We start from the raw sequence: 18,551 nt of genomic DNA, 5'->3' as shown, positions 1-18,551 counted from the left end.
GAATCACAGAGCGTTCGAAACTGAACAGTTTGAGCACCAGCCACTTACAAAAATTTCGAGCCGCGAAACATTTGTCATAATTTTAAATTTACCGGCACATTTGTTTGATGTATCTTAAAGTATAACACACGCAAAAAATATCAATATTACGTGTGAAAGCGTAGCTTCTGTTGTAGCGTGTTAATCGTAGAGACCAATATTATATGTGAAAGCTTAGCTTTTCGTGTAGATATACGGTACTGTATACATTAATGTAAACCGTTAACTTTTCCTCTTGTGTGTTCGCGCTATGTAATAAGTGTTCTTGCTATTGGCTGACTAAAACAAGTGTCCTATGCTCTGAATAGCTGCTGTCATCCGCTGGCGAGATCTCGTGGCTTGAGATATGATTCGCTTAGAAAAGGACATATCAACCTCGGTTTCAACGCTCCGGAAACTAACGCGCGGTGTCTGGTGGAATTCGAATTTATACTTTCGTAATACGAAAATATGCAGCGTATATGTTGCTGCAAAACAAAGGTCTTTCCAAAACTTCACTGCCCCGTCTTTTCTTTTTTTCCCCCCGGGAAGTTCTACGCGATTGTATAAAACGTTAACCATTCAAAGGATTGACAAGTGAAACTTCCTGGCAGATTAAAACTGTGTGCCCGACCGAGACTCGAACTCGGGACCTTTCCCTTTCGCGGGCAAGTGCTCTACCATTTTTTTTTTAAATCTCATTTTGTTCGTTATAGTTCGTAGCAATTGTTCGTGGCGGACGTCCCCTGACGCCAATTGAAGTTCGTTATTGATCCATTCACTCAGTTATTTTATTACAGAAGGCAGCTAACCCTCTGACCGAACACGCTGAGCTACCGTACCGGCGTCCATCTGAGCTACCGAAGCACGACTCACGCCCGGTCCTCACAGCTTTACTTCTATCAGTATCTCGTCGCCTACCTTCCAAACTTTACAGAAGCTCTCTTGCGAAACTTGCAGAACTAGCACCTTTGCCTTTCGCGGGCAAGTGCTCTACCATCTGAGCTACCCAAGCACGACTCACGCCCCGTCCTCACCGCTTTACTTCTGCCGGTACCTCGTCTCTACCTTCGGTAGCTCAGTTGGTAGAGCACTTGCCCGCGAAAGGCAAAGGTCCCGAGTTGGAGTCTCGGTCTGGCACACAGTATTAACCTGCCAGGAAGTTTCATGTCAGCGCACACTCCGCTGCAGAGTGAAAATCTCATTCTGGATTGACAAGTTTTACAGTTCCGAGGGAAAATCTACAGAAAACGTACTGTCACTTAGCACGGGAAAAGTGTATTTTCGCCCGGGCAAAAGCATATTTTTTAAACGGGATATCCGGGAGAAATCCGGGAATTTTTTTCCTTGTCCCCGTATACACCCTGAAAAAAGAATAAACGACTTTGGATTCAAATACAGCCGCTGATTTTATTATTCAAGCACTTCCCGGCCGTAGTCCCACTTTCCCTGATGGAATACCACCAATACTGTTCATTACTCCAAGAATTTGGACTTCTACCTCTGTGCGCCGCTGTGACCGAGCGGTTCTAGGCGCTTCAGTCCGGAACCGCGCTGCTGCTACGGTCGCAGGTTCGAATCCTACCTCGGGCGTGGTTGTGTGTGATGTCCTTAGGTTAGTCAGGTTTAAGTAGTTCTAAGTTCTAAGGGACTGATGATCTCAGATGTCAAGTCCCATAGTGCTCAGAGCCATTTGAGCCTCTGTGCGCCATGGTGGTTACTTGGTGCTTTCTGTCATTCCTCTTGTTTCACGGCCGTCGAACGTAGTGTATATCGTCTGACGAGAAGAGATTAAACACCATTCATCACTTCATATAATTTTTGACCAGTCTTCAGTGGTTTATAAGGCGTACTTCAAGTAAACTGTAATGTGGCCTTCCTATTTTTTTACACTTATTATAGGTTTTCAAGAAGGTCGCTTGGCATTCAGATCTACAGCTGTTAAGCGACAGTTTAACTGTGTAAAGGTGGACTTTCATCCCGTGGCTTACTTGCAGAACACATCGCACTTCCCGGGATGATTTTTAGGCTTCGGATGATCGTATCTTCTGTTTGGGTGGTTCGTCGGGGTCGACTACTTCGTCTCTTGTTACCTATCGTCCTTTCTTTTTCTTTTTCCTGAAGCCTTGACTAGACACGCACAAGCTGTTGCAAGATTTCAAATACATTGGTCCTAAAAGTGGCAATTGACCCTGATTAAAGAAAAGTATTAAGTTATTCACATGAGTACTGAAAGAAATCAGCTAAATTTCGGTTACGCGATAAGTCACACAAATCTGAGGGCTGTCAATTCAGCTAAATACTTACGGGTTACAATTACAAATAACCTAAATTGGAACGATCACATAATGTTGTGGTTAGAGCAAACCAAAGACTGCGGTTCATTGGCAGAACACTTAGAAGGAGCAACAGGTCTACTAAAGAGACGGATTACACCACGCTTGTCCGCCCTATTCTGGAGTACTGCTGTGCGGTGTGGGATCCGCATCAGGTGGGACTGACGGATGACAGCGAAAAAGTTCAAAGAAGGGCAGCTCGTTTTGTTTTATTACAAAATAGGAGAGATAGTGTCACAGACATGATACGTGAATTGGAGTGGCCATCATTAAAACAAAGGCTTTTTTCATTGCGCCGGGATCTTCTCACGAAATTTCAATCACCAGTTTTCTCCTCCGATTGCGAAAAATTCTGTTGGCACCCACCTACATAGGGAGAAACGATCATCACGATAAAATAAAGAGAAATCAGGGCTCGCACAGAAAAATTTAAGTGCTCGTTTTTCCCGCGCGACGTTTGAGAGTGGAACGGCAGAGAGACAGCATGCAGATGGTTCATTGAACCCTCTGCCAGGCACTTTATTGTGAATAGCAGAGTAATCACAATAGATGTGGCTGTAGACCTTCGCAATGAAGGACTGAATTCGGCCTTGACTCTGTGGTGTTAAGACAGCTTGCCTGAAATCTACGCAATATTCAATACTTTTAGGCCGGCTGGTCCCTTCGGAGGTTCGAGTCCTCCCTCGGGCATGGGTGTGTGTGTTTGTCCTTAGGATAATTTAGGTTCAGTAGTGTGTAAGCTTAGGGACTGATGACCTTAGCGGTTAAGTCCCATAAGATTTCACACACATTTGATTTTACTTTTAGGCGTTGTTGTTAAGTAAACAAAAATATTAGAATTAGGTTTGCGTTATGTAAGAGGCGTGTTTTTTAGTACTGTTTTGAAATTAGAAAAACGTCCTAACATCTCAATTTTATTTTTACGTGGAAGCGCGTACCCTAATCTACGCACTGACGACATTAGTCTGATTCTTCCTTGTGTAAGTAGGCTGTTTAGGTTTTTTTATTGGTAACGCTGCCGCCACGTAGCGCTCTCTATGAAAATCACTAGCTGTGCCGTGCGCAGTCTGTGGCTGGTTTGCATTGTTGTCTGCCATTGTAGTGTTAGGCAGCTGGATGCTAACAGCACGTAGCGTTGCGCAGTTGGAGGTGAGCCGCCAGCAGTGGTGGACGTGGGGAGAGAGACGGCGGAGTTTTGAAATCTGTAAGAATTGGTGTCATGGACTGATATATATATTGTGACTATAAAGGTAAATACATTGTTTGTTCTCTATTAAAATCTTTCATTTGCTAACTGTGCCTATCATTAGTTAGTGACTTCCGTAGTTTGAAACTATTAGTTAGCTGGCAGTAGTGGCGCTCGCTGTATTGCAGTAGCTTGAGTAACGAAGATTTTTGTGAGATAAGTGATTTGTGAAACGTATAGGTTTATGTTAGTCAGGGCCATTCTTTCGTAGGGATTTTTGGAAGTCAGATTGCGTTGCGCCAAAAATATTGTGTGTCAGCTTAAGCACATTCGTGTAGAATTTTTCTAAGGGGACGTTTCACTTGTTTACGTTGTGTACTGAGTGTTTAAGATGCCTCCGATAATGGTGAGTCCCGCCGACTGTGAAGTACGGGCTGTTATAAGATTTCTTAGTACTAAAGGCCTAAAAGCGATCTATATTCGTCACGAAATCTGTGCAGTTTACGGAGAAAACACTGAGTGATGGAATGGTAATAAAGTGGGTAAGAGCATTTAAAGATGGCCGCACAAATGTGCACGATGAACAACTGAGTGGGCGTTCCTTCGGTTATTAAAGAAAGTTTGGTGCAGGAAGTGGACAATAAGGTGAGAGAAAACAGACGCTTTACGATTTCCTCATTGCGGGATGATTTTCCTAATGTTTGTCGTAGTGTTTTGGATGACACTGACCGAGCACTCGAATTACCGAAAATTGTGCTCACGTTGGGCACCGAAAATGTTGACGGATGTGCACAAAACCGAACCTTTAGACAGTTCGACTTTCCTTGAGCGGTACCACAACGACGGCGATGATTTCTTAAGCCAAATTGTTACGGGCGATGAAACATGGGTGGCCTACGTCACACCAGAATCAAAGCAACGGTCCGTGGAAGTTGAGCGAGGGCATCGTTTTGCTGCAAGGCAATGCCCGTCCGCATGTGGCGAATCAGACCAAAGACCTCACCACATCTTTTCGGTGGGAAACTCCAGATCATCCTCCGTACAGCCCCGATCTTGTACCCAGTGACTACCGTCTGTTCCTGCACTTGAAGAAACACCTGGGGGGTCAGCATCTTCGAGACGACGACGAAGTCAAAACAGTGGTGATGAAGTGGTTAACAACTCAGGCGGCAGACTTCCATGAGGAGGGTATTCAAGAACTGGTACAACGTTGTGACAAGTGCCTCGATATTGACGGAAATTATGTAGAAAAGTGGATTAAGGTACAGGCTTTGATGTAAAAAAACAAAATTGAGGTATCTTGGCACACCTATCTTTAATTTCAAAACGACACTTACATAAAAAAATACGCCTCGTAGTTAGGTTTGCAGTTTCACCATTCTGCAAAATACTTACGAGCCCCCTTGGAAACACTTTTTATACAGCTGAACTACATGTTTACCTCTACTCAGCAGTCAATATATGTAACTGTGGCAGAGATCGAGGAGTCTTCTGCCCGAAGAACCGGTTTGACTGCGCGCATAGATAAACACGCCTGCCAACCTACTAGTTAAACTACGAAATATTTTTAAGCGATACTGTATATAATCTACTTCCTGAACCAGAGACTGTAAAACTAAATTACAGGTTAGGAGGCTGGAATGGGCAGGATATGAACTGAGAACAAACGACAGAATGGTTGAGATAGCGGTGGAAGATCAAAGGTACGGCGTGAGGAAACTGCGAGAGGGCTTGAGGAAAGCTGGAATTCAGAATTGGGAGGAGATGGGCAGTAAACAGGGAAGAGTGAAACAATGTAGAATGCGGAGTTTCATAGAGTTCTGTCATTGTGACGATATGTGATTTGTTGGTCAATTCCACAGCATCGGTTGAGCGTGCTGCACGTATTTACGTAGGCCGAGTCTGACGGTGCGGCAGTTACGTAGTTATCGGTTTTGTAGTGGAAAGTCTGCTACTGCTAACAGAGGATACGACAGACGATTTCGTAAGCGCAGGGTACCAGATTAAAGAGCAGTTTTCTCGGGTGGTCATTAAACTGCAATGCCGAGCAGTTATTTCACCTGATCGTGCAGATAACACTGTGTACGAAGTGGCAGACATTAGTTACACCGATACCGTAGTGCTTCAACAAGCATAGGCAGAATTGCCACACCTGTTGGTGTTGAACAAATTAGAGTACGGCGGGCATTACGTATGCACGGCCTCCATACGTACAATTAATAACAGATTCAACACCTTGAAGAACAGGGTAGATGACTGGAATTTTGTCGTTGCCTAACTGCATATCGCCGGGTAATACTGTCGCCACTGTTTAGTGATGAAGCAACTTTCACTCGTCCGGGCGAAAACACATTCCTTTGTAGAGATCCAGGGTGACAGTTACTGAACTGTATGAAATAAAATCGACATAACTTCCGAACGGTTTTCGTTAGGACGTTCAAGCTGTATGGTCGGCTTCGGGGCGCAATGGGAATTAATATGCGTGGTTCGGTTCAGTGACGATGCTCACTTTCATTTGGATGGGTTCGTAAAGAAGCAAAATTGCCGCATTTGGGGGGCTGAGAAACCGCATTTCCCGAAGCCTCTTCACCCTCAACGGGTGACTCTGTGGTGTGCAGTGTCCAGTCACGGAATAATGGGTGCGATATTCGTTCATGACACAGTGACTACCGGACGGTACGGGAAGGTTTTGGAAGATGGCCGGCCGGAGTGGCCGTGCGGTTCTAGGCGCTACAGTCTGGAACCGAGCGACCGCTACGGTCGCCGGTTCGAATCCTGCCTCGGGCATAGATGTGTGTGATGTCCTTAGGTTAGTTAGGTTTAAGTACTTCCAAGTTCTAGGGGACTGATGACCTCAGATGTTCAGTCCCATTGTGCTCAGAGCCATTTTGGGAGATTTCATGCCCATTATCCAAAGTGACAATTGACAGGAATAGGGGAAAGAAATACAGTAGAAGAAGAATGGGTAGCTCTGAGGGATGTAGTAGTGAAGGCAGCAGAGGATAAAGTAGGTACAAAGACGAGGGCTGCTAGAAATCCTTGGGTAACAGAAGAAATATTGAATTTAATTGATGAAAGGAGAAAATATAAAAATGCAGTAAATGAAGCAGGCAAAAAGGAATACAAACGTCTCAAAAATGAGATCGACAGGAAGTGCAAAATGGCTAAACAGGGATGGCTAGAGGACAAATGTAAGGCTGTAGAAGCTTATCTCACTAGGGGTGATATAGATACTGCCTACAGGAAAATTAAAAAGACCTTTGGAGAGAAGAGAACCACGTGTATGAATATCAAGAGCTCAGATGGCAGCCCAGTTCTAAGCAAAGAAGGGAAGGCAGAAAGGTGGAAGGAGTATATAGAAGGTTTATACAAGGGCGATGTACTTGAGGACAATATTATGGAAATAGAAGAGGATGTAGATGAAGACGAAATGGGAGATACGATACTGCGTGAAGAGTTTGACAGAGCACTGAAAGACCCGAGTCGAAACAAGGCCCCCGGAGTAGACAACATTCCATTAGAACTACTGACGGCCTTGGGAGAGCCAGTCATGACAAAACTCTACCAGCTGGTGAGCAAGATGTATGAGACAGGCGAAATACCCTCAGACTTCAAGAAGAATATAATAATTCCAATCCCAAAGAAAGCAGGTGCTGACAGATGTGAAAATTACCGAACTATCAGTTTAATAAGCCACGGCTGCAAAATACTAACGCGAATTCTTTACAGACGAATGGAAAAACTGGTAGATGCAGACCTCGGGGAGGATCAGTTTGGATTCCGTCGAAATGTTGGAACACGTGAGGCAACACTGACCTTACGACTTATCTTAGAAGAAAGATTAAGAAAAGGCAAACCTACGTTTCTAGCATTTGTAGACTTAGAGAAAGCTTTTGACAATGTTGACTGGAATACTCTTTTTCAAATTCTAAAGGTGGCAGGGGTAAAATACAGGGAGCGAAAGGCTATTTATAATTTGTACAGAAACCAGATGGCAGTAATAAGAGTCGAGGGGCATGAGAGGGAAGCAGTGGTTGGGAAAGGAGTGAGACAGGGTTGTAGCCTGTCCCCGATGTTATTCAATCTGTATATTGAGCAAGCAGTAAAGGAAACAAAAGAAAAATTTGGAGTAGGTATTAAAATTCATGGAGACGAAGTAAAAACTTTGAGGTTCGCCGATGACATTGTAATTCTGTCAGAGACAGAAAAGGACTTGGAAGAGCAGTTGAACGGAATGGACAGTGTCTTGAAAGAAGGATATAAGATGAACATTAACAAAAGCAAAACGAGGATAATGGAATGTAGTCAAATTAAATCGGGTGATGCTGAGGGAATTAGATTAGGAAATGAGACACTTAAAGTAGTAAAGGAGTTTTGCTATTTAGGAAGTAAAATAACTGATGATGGTCGAAGTAGAGAGGATATAAAATGTAGATTGGCAATGGCAAGGAAAGCGTTTCTGAAGAAGAGAAATTTGTTATCATCGAATATAGATTTATGTATCAGGAAGTCGTTTCTGAAAGTATTTGTTTGGAGTGTAGCCATGTATGGAAGTGAAACATGGACGATTACTAGTTTGGACAAGAAGAGAATAGAAGCTTTCGAAATGTGGTGCTACAGAAGAATACTGAAGATAAGGTGGATAGATCACGTAACTAATGAGGAGGTATTGAATAGGATTGGGGAGAAGAGAAGTTTGTGGCACAACTTGACTAGAAGAAGGGATCGGTTGGTAGGACATGTTCTGAGGCATCAAGGGATCACCAATTTAGTATTGGAGGGCAGCGTCGAGGGTAAAAATCGTAGAGGGAGACCGAGAGATGAATACACTAAGCAGATTCAGAAGGATGTAGGTTGCAGTAGGTACTGGGAGATGAAGCAGCTTGCACAGGATAGAGTAGCATGGAGAGCTGCATCAAACCAGTCTCAGGACTGAAGACAACAACAACAACAACATCCAAAGTGACCCAGGTTTCGACGCAATGTCGTTCATGCAAGACGGAGCTCGACCCCAATCCTAGTAGGGAGCGTTCGATGTCTCGGAGCAGCACTTTGGGGACCGCATTCAGGCAATGGTGTATCCAGAGGCCACTGGCATGGGCCTCGATTACCTGCTGGTGGTGGTTGGTGCTTAACGTCCCGTCGACAACGAGGTCATTAGAGACGGAGCGCAAGCTCGGGTTAGGGAGGGATTGGGAAGGAAGTCGGCCGTGCCCTCTCAAAGGAACCATCCCAGCATTTGCCCAAAGCGATTTAGGAAAACCACGGAAAACCTAAAGCAGGATGGCCGGAGACGGGATTGAACCGTCGTCCTCCCGAATGAGAGTCCAGTGTGGTAAGCACAGCGCCACCTCGCTCGATCGTCTCGATTAGCCGCAGTATTCTCCGGATCCAAGCACATGCAAATTCTTTATGTGGGACAGTTTTAAAGACACGGTGAACAGCAATAACCCCAAAACAATTGCTGATCTGTAAACAGCCATATAGGTCATGGGCAGCATCGCTGTTTCGACGCTTCGGCGGGTCATGCGTAATTTGGCTATTCGTCCGTGTCGCACAATCGCCAATGATGGAGGGCACATCGGACTTAGAACTGTATCAAGCTCTGCGGCGTATCAGGAGACAAGAGTTCGATCGATCACAATTATCTTTCGACCAGCTCATCCGACTGGTTGAAATTTCCTTAGCGATCCGAAGCTCAGCATGAAACGCAACGGAAATCCTGACGTATCGACTTGGCACCGTTATTTTGACTCAGTGTATTTCCTCGGCCCCGGATTACGTGAAAATCAGCGGCTGTTTTCTTTCATGCAGTTCATATTTTGTGTTGTACAGTTTTGTAGTTTATCACAGTTATTGTAGTATACTTCCCAAAAACTATGGAAGAGTTTCGAACAATTTACGACATACTTACAAATGTTGCTGTTGTCTTCAGTCCTGAGCCTGGTTTGATGCAGCTCTCCATGCTACTCTATCCTGTGCAAGCATCTTCATCTCCCAGTACCTACTGCAACCTACATCCTTCTGAATCTGCTTAGTGTATTCATCTCTTGGTCTCCCTCTACGATTTTTACCCTCCACGCTGCCCTCCTACTAGATTGGTGATGCCTTGATGCCTCAGAACATGTCCTACCAACCGATCCCTTCTTCTTGTCAAGTTGTGCCACAAACTTCTCCCCAATTCTGTTCAATACTTCATCATTAGTTATGTGATCTACCCATCTGATCTTCAACATTCTTCTGTTGCACCAAATTTCTAAAGCTTCTATTCTTGTCCAAACTATTGTCGTCCATGTTTCACTTCCGTACATGGCTACACTCCAAACAAACACTTTCAGAAACGACTTCTTCACACTTAAATCTATACTCGATGTTAACAAATTTCTCCTCAGAAAATCTTTCCTTGCGATTGCCAGTCTAAATTTTATATCCTCTCTACATCGACCATCATCAGTTATTTTGCACACCGAATAGCAAAACTCATTTACTACATTAAGTGTCTCATTTCCTAATCTAATTCCCTCAGCACCACCCGACTTAATTCGGCTATATTCCATAATCCTCGTTTTGCTTTTGTTGATGTTCATCTTATATCCTCCTTTCAGGACACTGTCCATTCCGTTCAGCTACTCTTCCAGGTCCTATGCTGTTTCTGACAGAATTACAATTTCATCGGCGAATATAAAAGTTTTTATTTTTTCTCCATGGATTTTAATACCTACTCCGAACTTCTCTTTTCTTTCCTTTCCTGCTTGCTCAATATACGGATTGAATAACATCGGGGAGAGGCTACAACCTCGTCTGTTCGTGATTCATAAAGTATCTGGAATAGTGTTTGTAAACTGAGACGTAGGCCGTCTTGAAGTCTACGAAAGTAATTACCGTATTGTTTTGCATAGCTCTCACTCGTTTTTAAATTAAGAATCCTTTATTGTGCATAATGTACACTACTGGCCATTAAAATTGCTACACCACGAAGATGACGTCCTACAGACGCGAAATTTAACCGACAGGAACAAGGTGCTGTGATATGCAAATGATTAGCTTTTCAGAGCATTCACACAAGATTGGTGCCGGTGGCGACACGTATAATGTGCTGACATGAGGAAAGTTTCCTACCGATTTCTCATACACCAACAGCAGTTGACCAGTGTTGCCTGGTGAAACGTTGCTGTGATGCCTCGTGTAAGGAGGAGAAATGCGTACCATCACGTTTCCGACTTTGATAAACTTCGCATTGTAGCCTATCGGGATTGCGGTTTATATCGTATCGTGACATTGCTGCTAGCGTTGGTCGAGATCGAATGACTGGTAGCAGAAAATAGAATCGGTGGGTTCAGGAGGGTAATACGGAACGCCGTGCTGCATCCCAACGGCCTCGTATCACTAGCAGTCGAGATGACAGGCATCTTATCCGCACGGCTGTAACGGATCTTGCAGCCATGTCTCGATCCCCGAGTCAACAGATAGGGACGTTTGCAAGACAACCACCATCTGCACGAACAGTTCGACGACGTTTGCAGCAGTTCGGAGAAAATGGCTGTGGTTACCCTTGACGCTGCATCACACAGGAGCGCTTGCGATGGCGTACTCGACGACGAACCTGGGTGCACGAATTGCAAAAGTCATTTTTTCGGATGAATCCAGGTTCTGTTTACAGCATCACGATGGTCGCATCCGTGTTTGGCGACATCGCGGTGAACGCGCATTGGAAGCGTGTATTCGTCATCGCCATACTGACGTATCACCCGGCGTTATGGTATGGGGTGCCACTGGTTACACGTCTCGGTCACCTCTTGTTCGCATTGACGGCACTTTGAACAGTGGACGTTACATTTCAGATGTGTTACGACCCGTGGCTCTAACCTTCATTTGATCGCTTCGAAACCCTACATTTCAGCAGGATAATACACGACTGCATGTGGCAGGCCCTGTACGGGTCTTTCTGGATACAGAAAATGTTCGCCTGCTGCCCTGGCCAGCACGTCCTTCAGATCTTTCACCAATTGAAAACATTTGATCAATGGTGGCCGAGAAACTGGCTCGTCACAATACTCCAGTCACTACTCTTGATGAACTGTGGTATAGTGTTGAAGCTGCAGGGGCAGCTGTACGTGTACACGCCATCCGAGCTCTGTTTGACTCAATGCCGAGGCATATCAAGGCCGTTATTTCGGCAAGAGTTGGTTGTTCTGGGTACTGATTTATCAGCATATATGCACCCAAATTTCGTGAAAATGTAATCCCATGTCAGTTTTAGTCCAATGAATACCCGTTTATCTGCATTTCTTCTTTGGATTAAGAATTTTAATGGCCAGTAGTGTATATTACACGTCTGTCCCTATAACTTACCCCAATTTTTCGCAGAATTTAGAGTATCTTGCACTACTTGTCACTGTTTAACGCCTTTTCCAGGCCAAGGCCTATGAAAGTGTCTCGATTTTTCTGTAGTCTCGTTTCTGTTACCAACCGCTACGTCAGAATTGACTCTCCGCTGCCTGTAGATTTCCTGATGGTCATATAAACCCATTACCAGCTGGCTTGTTACGTGCGCCGCTGGAGTGCTGCCCCTGGCAGAAGGTGAAACTCCCGCCTCTACACAGTATACGGTGCTGGCACCCACTGGAACGGAGACAATGGCGACTCTTCACAACCGCGGGCGCAGAGTCACGCTAGCTGACCAGGTACCGCGTGACGTCACCAGCCACGGTGTTTCGGTCGGCCGCGCGTAGTCTCGCCGGAGTTGAGTTCTGCTCCTCATTACTCAGCCGCGATCCGTTCCGTTACTCATTCTCGCCCAGTGGGCGCCTGCGGAGGCGAAAGTCGCCGGCCGGTGACGTCATTGTGGTCTGGCGGCTGAGCTTAGATTGCGTGCAGTCTGTGGAAGGTCGAGAGAACGGATGACTACCCACTTTCTCTACGGCACGCAGAGGTCTGGCCCACACCTGCCAGTGTGCGCAGTGTATGGTGGAAACTACGAGGGTGGTTTGAGAAGTTCTCGGAACGGAATAGAAAAAAGTTCATACATCACAGAAACATACTTCTATTTTTTAATGTAGTGTCCTTGTAGATAAATGACTTGGTACTGGCAGAAGTAAAGCTGTGAGTACCGGGCGTGAGTCGTGCTTCGGTAGCTCAGTCGGTAGAGCACTTGCCCGCGAAAGGCAAAGGTCCCGAGTTCGAGTCTCGGTCGGGCGCACAGTTTTAATCTGCCAGGAAGTTTCATATCAGCGCACACTCCGCTGCAGAGTGAAAATCTCATTCTGGACTTGGTTCAAAATTGTTCGCCGACCGGGGTTGGCCGAGCGGCCCTAGGCGCTATAGTCTGGAACCGCACCTTCTATTCTCTTCTTGTGTAAACTATTTATCGTCCATGTTTCACTTCCATACATGGCCACACTCCATACAAATACTTCCAGAAACGACTTCCTGATACTTAAATCTATACTCGATGTTAACAATTTCTCTTCCTCACAAACGCTTTCCTTGCCATTGCCAGTCTACATTTTATATCCTCTGTACTTCGACCATCATGACTTATTTTCCTTCCCACATAGAAAAACTCATTTACTACTTTAAGCGTCTCATTTCCTAATCTAATTCCCTCAGCATCACCCGATTTAATTAGACTTCATTCCATTATCCTCGTTTTGCTTTTGTTGATATTCATCTTATATCCTCCTTTCAAGACACTATCCATTCCTTTCACCTGCTCTTCCAGGCCCTTTGCTGTCTGACAGAATCACAATGTCATCGGCGAACCACAAAGTTCTTATTTCTTCTCCATGGATTTTAATTCCTACCCAGAATTTTTCTGTTGTTTACTGCTTGCTCAATACACAGGTTGAACAACATCGGGGAGAGGCTGCAACCCTGTCTCACTCTCTTCTCAACCACTGCTTCCCTTTCATGCCTCTCAACTCTTATAACTGCCATCTGGTTTATGTACAAATTGTAAATAGCTTTTCGCTCTGTGTACTTTACCCCTGTCATCTTCAAATTGGAGAGTATTCCAGTCAACATTATCAAAAGCTTTCTTCAAGTCTACAAATGCTAGAAAAGTAGGTTTGCCTTTCCTTAATCTATCTTCTAAGATAAGTCGTAAGGTCAGTATTGCCTCACGTGTTCCAACATTTCTACGGAATCCAAACTGATCTTCCCCGAGTTCGGCTTCTACCAGTTTCTCCATTCGACTGTAAAGAATGCGCGTTAGTATTTTGCAGCTGTGACTTGTTAAACTGATAGTTCGGTAATTTTCACATCTGTCAACACCTGCTTTCTTTTGGATTGGATTTATTACATTCCTCTTTGAAGTCTGAGATTATTTCGCCTGTCTCATACATCTTGCTCACCAGATTGTAGATTTTCGTCAGCACTGGCTCTCCCTCAGACAGTTACGAGCAGATATTTGTACCAAAGGACAGTGCCGGTGAAGGCAAGCTCTCCGTAATGGTGATTGCCTCATTGTTCCCGAGGCGTCGATTGAGGCCAGTGATTCTTGGTATGTGGTGTGTACTGGGGATGCCATTATAATTTAGCAACGAGGCGGCCGCTTGCAGACTGAAAGGCAGCACCTGGAACAACACGCTCGCCGCCGTACGTGACTCGGGCCACCCACGCGTGGTCCTCGTTGCGATCGCGTCGACGTGGAGCTTCGTTGCATTTGCTAAACAAGACCGCGAGTCGCGAGTGCAGCTGCGCAAACACTTGGTGCTGACGCCGCTCTGCTGGCGTTACGAGCATTGTTCCAATGTACTCAATTCGTTGTCAAGTCATAACCCCTGTCCCTCCACACTATGACGCCACAGGTAACACTAACATACTTCTCCAAAGTATTGGGGGATGGGACGTCCCTCCGCGCCTGCGCCATACTCCATAAACAATGATCGTCCGTGCAATATCGCGATCAACTGCTGAGTGCAATGTCGAGCTGTTGATAAAATTCGAATCATCGATAATTTCAAAGAACTATCGGAGTATCTTCTTTCTTTACAGCTCATGAGCCTTGGTCTCTTCCATTTCTGTCGCTCCTTTGCCAATACTCTCCAGTTTCTATAGCCCATCTTCCTGAGATGTTAGACTACTCCATCTTCCCACCTGGCTCTTGGTCGACCACGTCCTCTCTGCGCTCCTGGCTTTCCTTGTAATGCTCTTTTTGGTGCTTCTGTATCGTTCATGCGGGCCCCATGCCCCGCCCACCTCAGTCCGGATGGTTTCACTATCTTTCTGATGGGCTTGTCTTTGATTATGATATACAACTCGTGGTTGTATCTCCGCCTCCATCTTCCTCTCTCACAAATTTTTATTTATTGTTTATTTATTGATTTACATAACCTGGCAAGATTAGGGTCATCAGGCCGCCTCTTACATCTAACCAGGCATTCTACAGATTTTACATTCATATGTTTTAGTAGGCATGTTAAACTACATCCAGTACAAAAAGTGAAATAAACGATTACAAAGGCACACCTGGAAAACTGCATACATATAGAGTTTATACTCGTAGATCATAAGTGCTGTTATAATTAGACATTATTGAAGAGAGATTTTAGATAGGAGTGCTGGCAGCAGGGAGTATGAGGGAGACTCATGCTGAAGGGAGGAGAAGAATAGAGAGATATGATGAAAGATAATTAAGGAAATATAAAGGAAAAGAAGATTGCGTGGCTAAAAGAGATAGATGAAGAGGAAGGCATCTCAGGAGCAAGATAGGAGACGCTAGCTTTGCTATTTGACAGATGAGAGGATTGGCCTTGTACATTAATTTTGTGGAGAACTTTATGAGGATGATAGTAGGAAATGCTTCAACTTCTTCTTAAAAGCAGCAGGAGATTGAATTTTGCGCAAGGTGAGGGGCAGTTTGTTCCAGAGGCGGACAGCGGCAACTGAGGAGTAGTTTGCAAAAGTTTTTGTTTTGTGAGTGGGCACAGTTAGGATACCAGATAAGAGTGACCTCGTGTTTCGATTATGGTGGCATGATAGGTTTTAAATCTCTGAAGCTAGGTACTGGGGTGCTTGCGCGACGAGGAGTCGGTGAAGTAGACATAAGAGTGTGGTAGTCACGCAGTTTGTCCGGCCGCAGCCACCCTAGCTCGGAGTATGAAGCACTAACATGATCATATCGGCGATTGTTGCAGGCGTAACGCACACAGGCGTTCATGGTTAGCTCCAGCCGTCTTTTGTTTTCGTTACTCACGCCTTGTTGAATCGCATCACAATAGTGGAGGTCCGGTAGAACGAGTGCTTGCACGAGCTGGCGTTTCAAGTCCTGTGGAAATATGTTCCGAAATTTTTTGAGAGCATAGAGACAAGCAGACGTCTTTCGGCACACTGCGACCGTATTCTCCGCCCAGTTGAGATGCTCGTCCAAAGTTACACCCAAGTTCTTCACTGTTTTCTGATATGGTGTTGGAGTACCGTCGAGCAGAATAGGAGGTAGCCGTTCCCGGAAATCTGAACTTATTAATTTCTGATGGGCTTTTAAGATTACTTGCGTCTTTTTTGCGTTTAATTTAAGCCCCTGGTTTTTCGCCCATGTCGCTACTGAAGACACATCATTCATCTGAGCGATTGCAGTGTTTACATCTTCAGGTCTGACGCTTAATTAGAGCTTGAGGTCGTCGGCATAGAAATGATATTAACAGGACAGAACCGACGAAATATCGTTGACATGTAAAGAAAATAAAAGTGGTCCTAAGACTAATGCTTGTGGCACTCCCGAGGAAACATGTTTCCATGAAGATTTTTCATTTACGCGGACGAGACATTGCTGTCTGTCATTTAAGTAGCTTTCAAAGCATCTCATTGCACTATCAGAGAAATTAACCTGTTGCATTTTCCTGTGCAGTATGTATAGTTAAGTGTCAAAAGCTTTGCTGAAGTCCAGTAGCGTCAATATTGTTGCCTTTCGATTGTCGATGGCACATTTGAGGTCATCAGTTACTTTTAGTGTTCGTGCTGTGATGTTTACGGATTGGGCCCATAATTCGTCTAAGTACCTTTCTTTCAAGTGCATCCAGTGTTTCAATATCTTTAGTTGTTCATGTCCAGGCTTCAGAGGCATATGTAAGCACTGGTCGTATAAGTGGTTAATACATACCTAATTTCGTGGTACGAGTTAGGAGCCTTGAGGATAGAAGTCTTGTTAGGGCAAAATAGGCTTTGTTGGCCAGTAGTAATCTCTGCTTAATTTCATAGAGGGTATCATTTAGATGTGTAACTGTCGAGCCCAGATACTTAAAATGTTCAACTGTCTCAAATGTATTATTGCCCATTGTTATTGCATTTGGCATATTCTCTCTATGCGCTTTTCCAGCTGCCATTTATTTTTCATGAATAATTAACCCCATGTTCCTACTGGCCTGTTAAAGAGCTGTAAGTGTCTCTTCGATTGCTTTTTGGGTTCTTGGGTACGAAGTATACCGGAGTTGAAACTCTGGCAGATTAAAACTGTGCGCCCAACCGAGACTCTAACTCGGGACCTTTGCCTTTCGCGGGCAAGTGCTCTACCAACTGAGCTACCCAAGCACGACCTTCGCCCCGTCCTCACAGCTTTAATTCCGCTATTACCTCGTCTCCTACCTTCCAAACTTCACAAAAGCTCTCCAACTCAGTCGGTAGAGCACTTGCCCGCGAAAGGCAAAGGTCCCGAGTTCGAGTCTCGGTTGGGCGCACAGTTTTAATATTCCAGGAAGCTCCATATCAGCTCATACTCCGCTGCAGAGTGAAAATTTCATTCTGTATACCGGAGACGTTTATTCCCTCGATATATCAAAACGATAACATCGAGCGCAGATATTTTTGTTTTTTCGCAGTAAACATTTGAAATTGTTCTTTTGGAATAGTAGTAAAACGTAATATTACTTAAACTTTGTGAAAGAGTGTTACTACTTTTTGAGCATTGATCACGTCCAACCTCTCTCTCCTTGATTCTACGAAGCAAGTATATGTGGCACACAAAAAGTCCAATTGCACTTGGGGGGTGGCGGTGTGAATGGAACAAAATTTCTGATCTGAAGAAATAGGACCAGTTGCGATTACAATAAAAATTTAAACGCTGCTACTGTACTATTTCTTGACATTAGCATTCTTCAAAAAACAGATGATGGAAATGAACAAAAATGTATATGACAATACTGGTCTTTACGGTGGGCGAAGACGTCTGAGGGGAAATGCTGACGTAATCGGCGCTCGGCGCTACCAACACAAGCTGCAACGTTTAGCTTAAGCACGCAGTTTTGATGATACAGCTGCTAGATTTCTGGCGTTGGCAGAAATGAGAGAAACAAGAAAGTCGACATGAAGTGTTCCGGTCAGATCCGATGTGTGACGAAAGCGAACGACGGATCCATCGGACAACTTTAATTCTGCCACTAGCGTACGGTTACCGTTGTTAACATAGTGGTTACCGCCAAGCGTGAGGGTCCATCGTTTTCCTTTCAGTTTTCGCTCCAAGGAGGATAAACAGGCTGCCAGCTTGTTTACGTACAGAATACTTAATAATAAATTAATACTTCAATATACAGCTCTAAAAGCGGCACTATTTTTACAATGTGAGTTTCTATAGGCAGGTAAGTCGATACTTTTTTCTGCCGATATCTATAATTAGTCTCCGTATATCGAGATCAATAATATTTTTATTTATCGATATATTGTATTCCCGATATTTTTAATAATATAGACAGTCGTAGTGGAATGTAATGCCTTTAACAAGAAGCCCATGTGTTGTGTCCTGCCTACTCCTCAAATATGGGGTGCATAGGAAACCTGCTTTCTCGGATCGGTGGATAATTAAAGCCAATAGCACCAATGAATTTTACTCACAGAAAATAAATGACAGCAACTTTCAGAAATACAGATGTTTCGCGAGCAAACGGTGACAGACAAATAAGATATCACTTCCCTATAGTTACTGCTACACTAGGTGATCAAAAGTATCCGGACACCCCCAAATACACTCCTGGAAATGGAAAAAAGAACACATTGACACCGGTGTGTCAGACCCACCATAC

General features: G+C 44.5%; 1 protein-coding gene and 1 non-coding gene across 3 annotated transcripts in view; both read left to right on the top strand.

The window, feature by feature from the left end:
• The window catches only part of LOC126295210 (plexin domain-containing protein 1), a 1,111,099-nt gene that overhangs the window by 24,802 nt on the left and 1,067,746 nt on the right, over positions 1-18,551 (top strand). The window lies entirely within an intron of this gene.
• Trnas-cga (transfer RNA serine (anticodon CGA)) lies at positions 12,665-12,739 on the top strand. The gene has a single exon. It is a non-coding gene; the product is annotated as a tRNA-Ser (tRNA).

This window comes from Schistocerca gregaria, chromosome 11, assembly GCF_023897955.1.
Source record: "Schistocerca gregaria isolate iqSchGreg1 chromosome 11, iqSchGreg1.2, whole genome shotgun sequence".
In the NCBI taxonomy this organism is placed as follows: Eukaryota; Metazoa; Arthropoda; class Insecta; order Orthoptera; family Acrididae; genus Schistocerca; species Schistocerca gregaria.
This window is presented reverse-complemented; position numbering and strand designations above follow the sequence as displayed.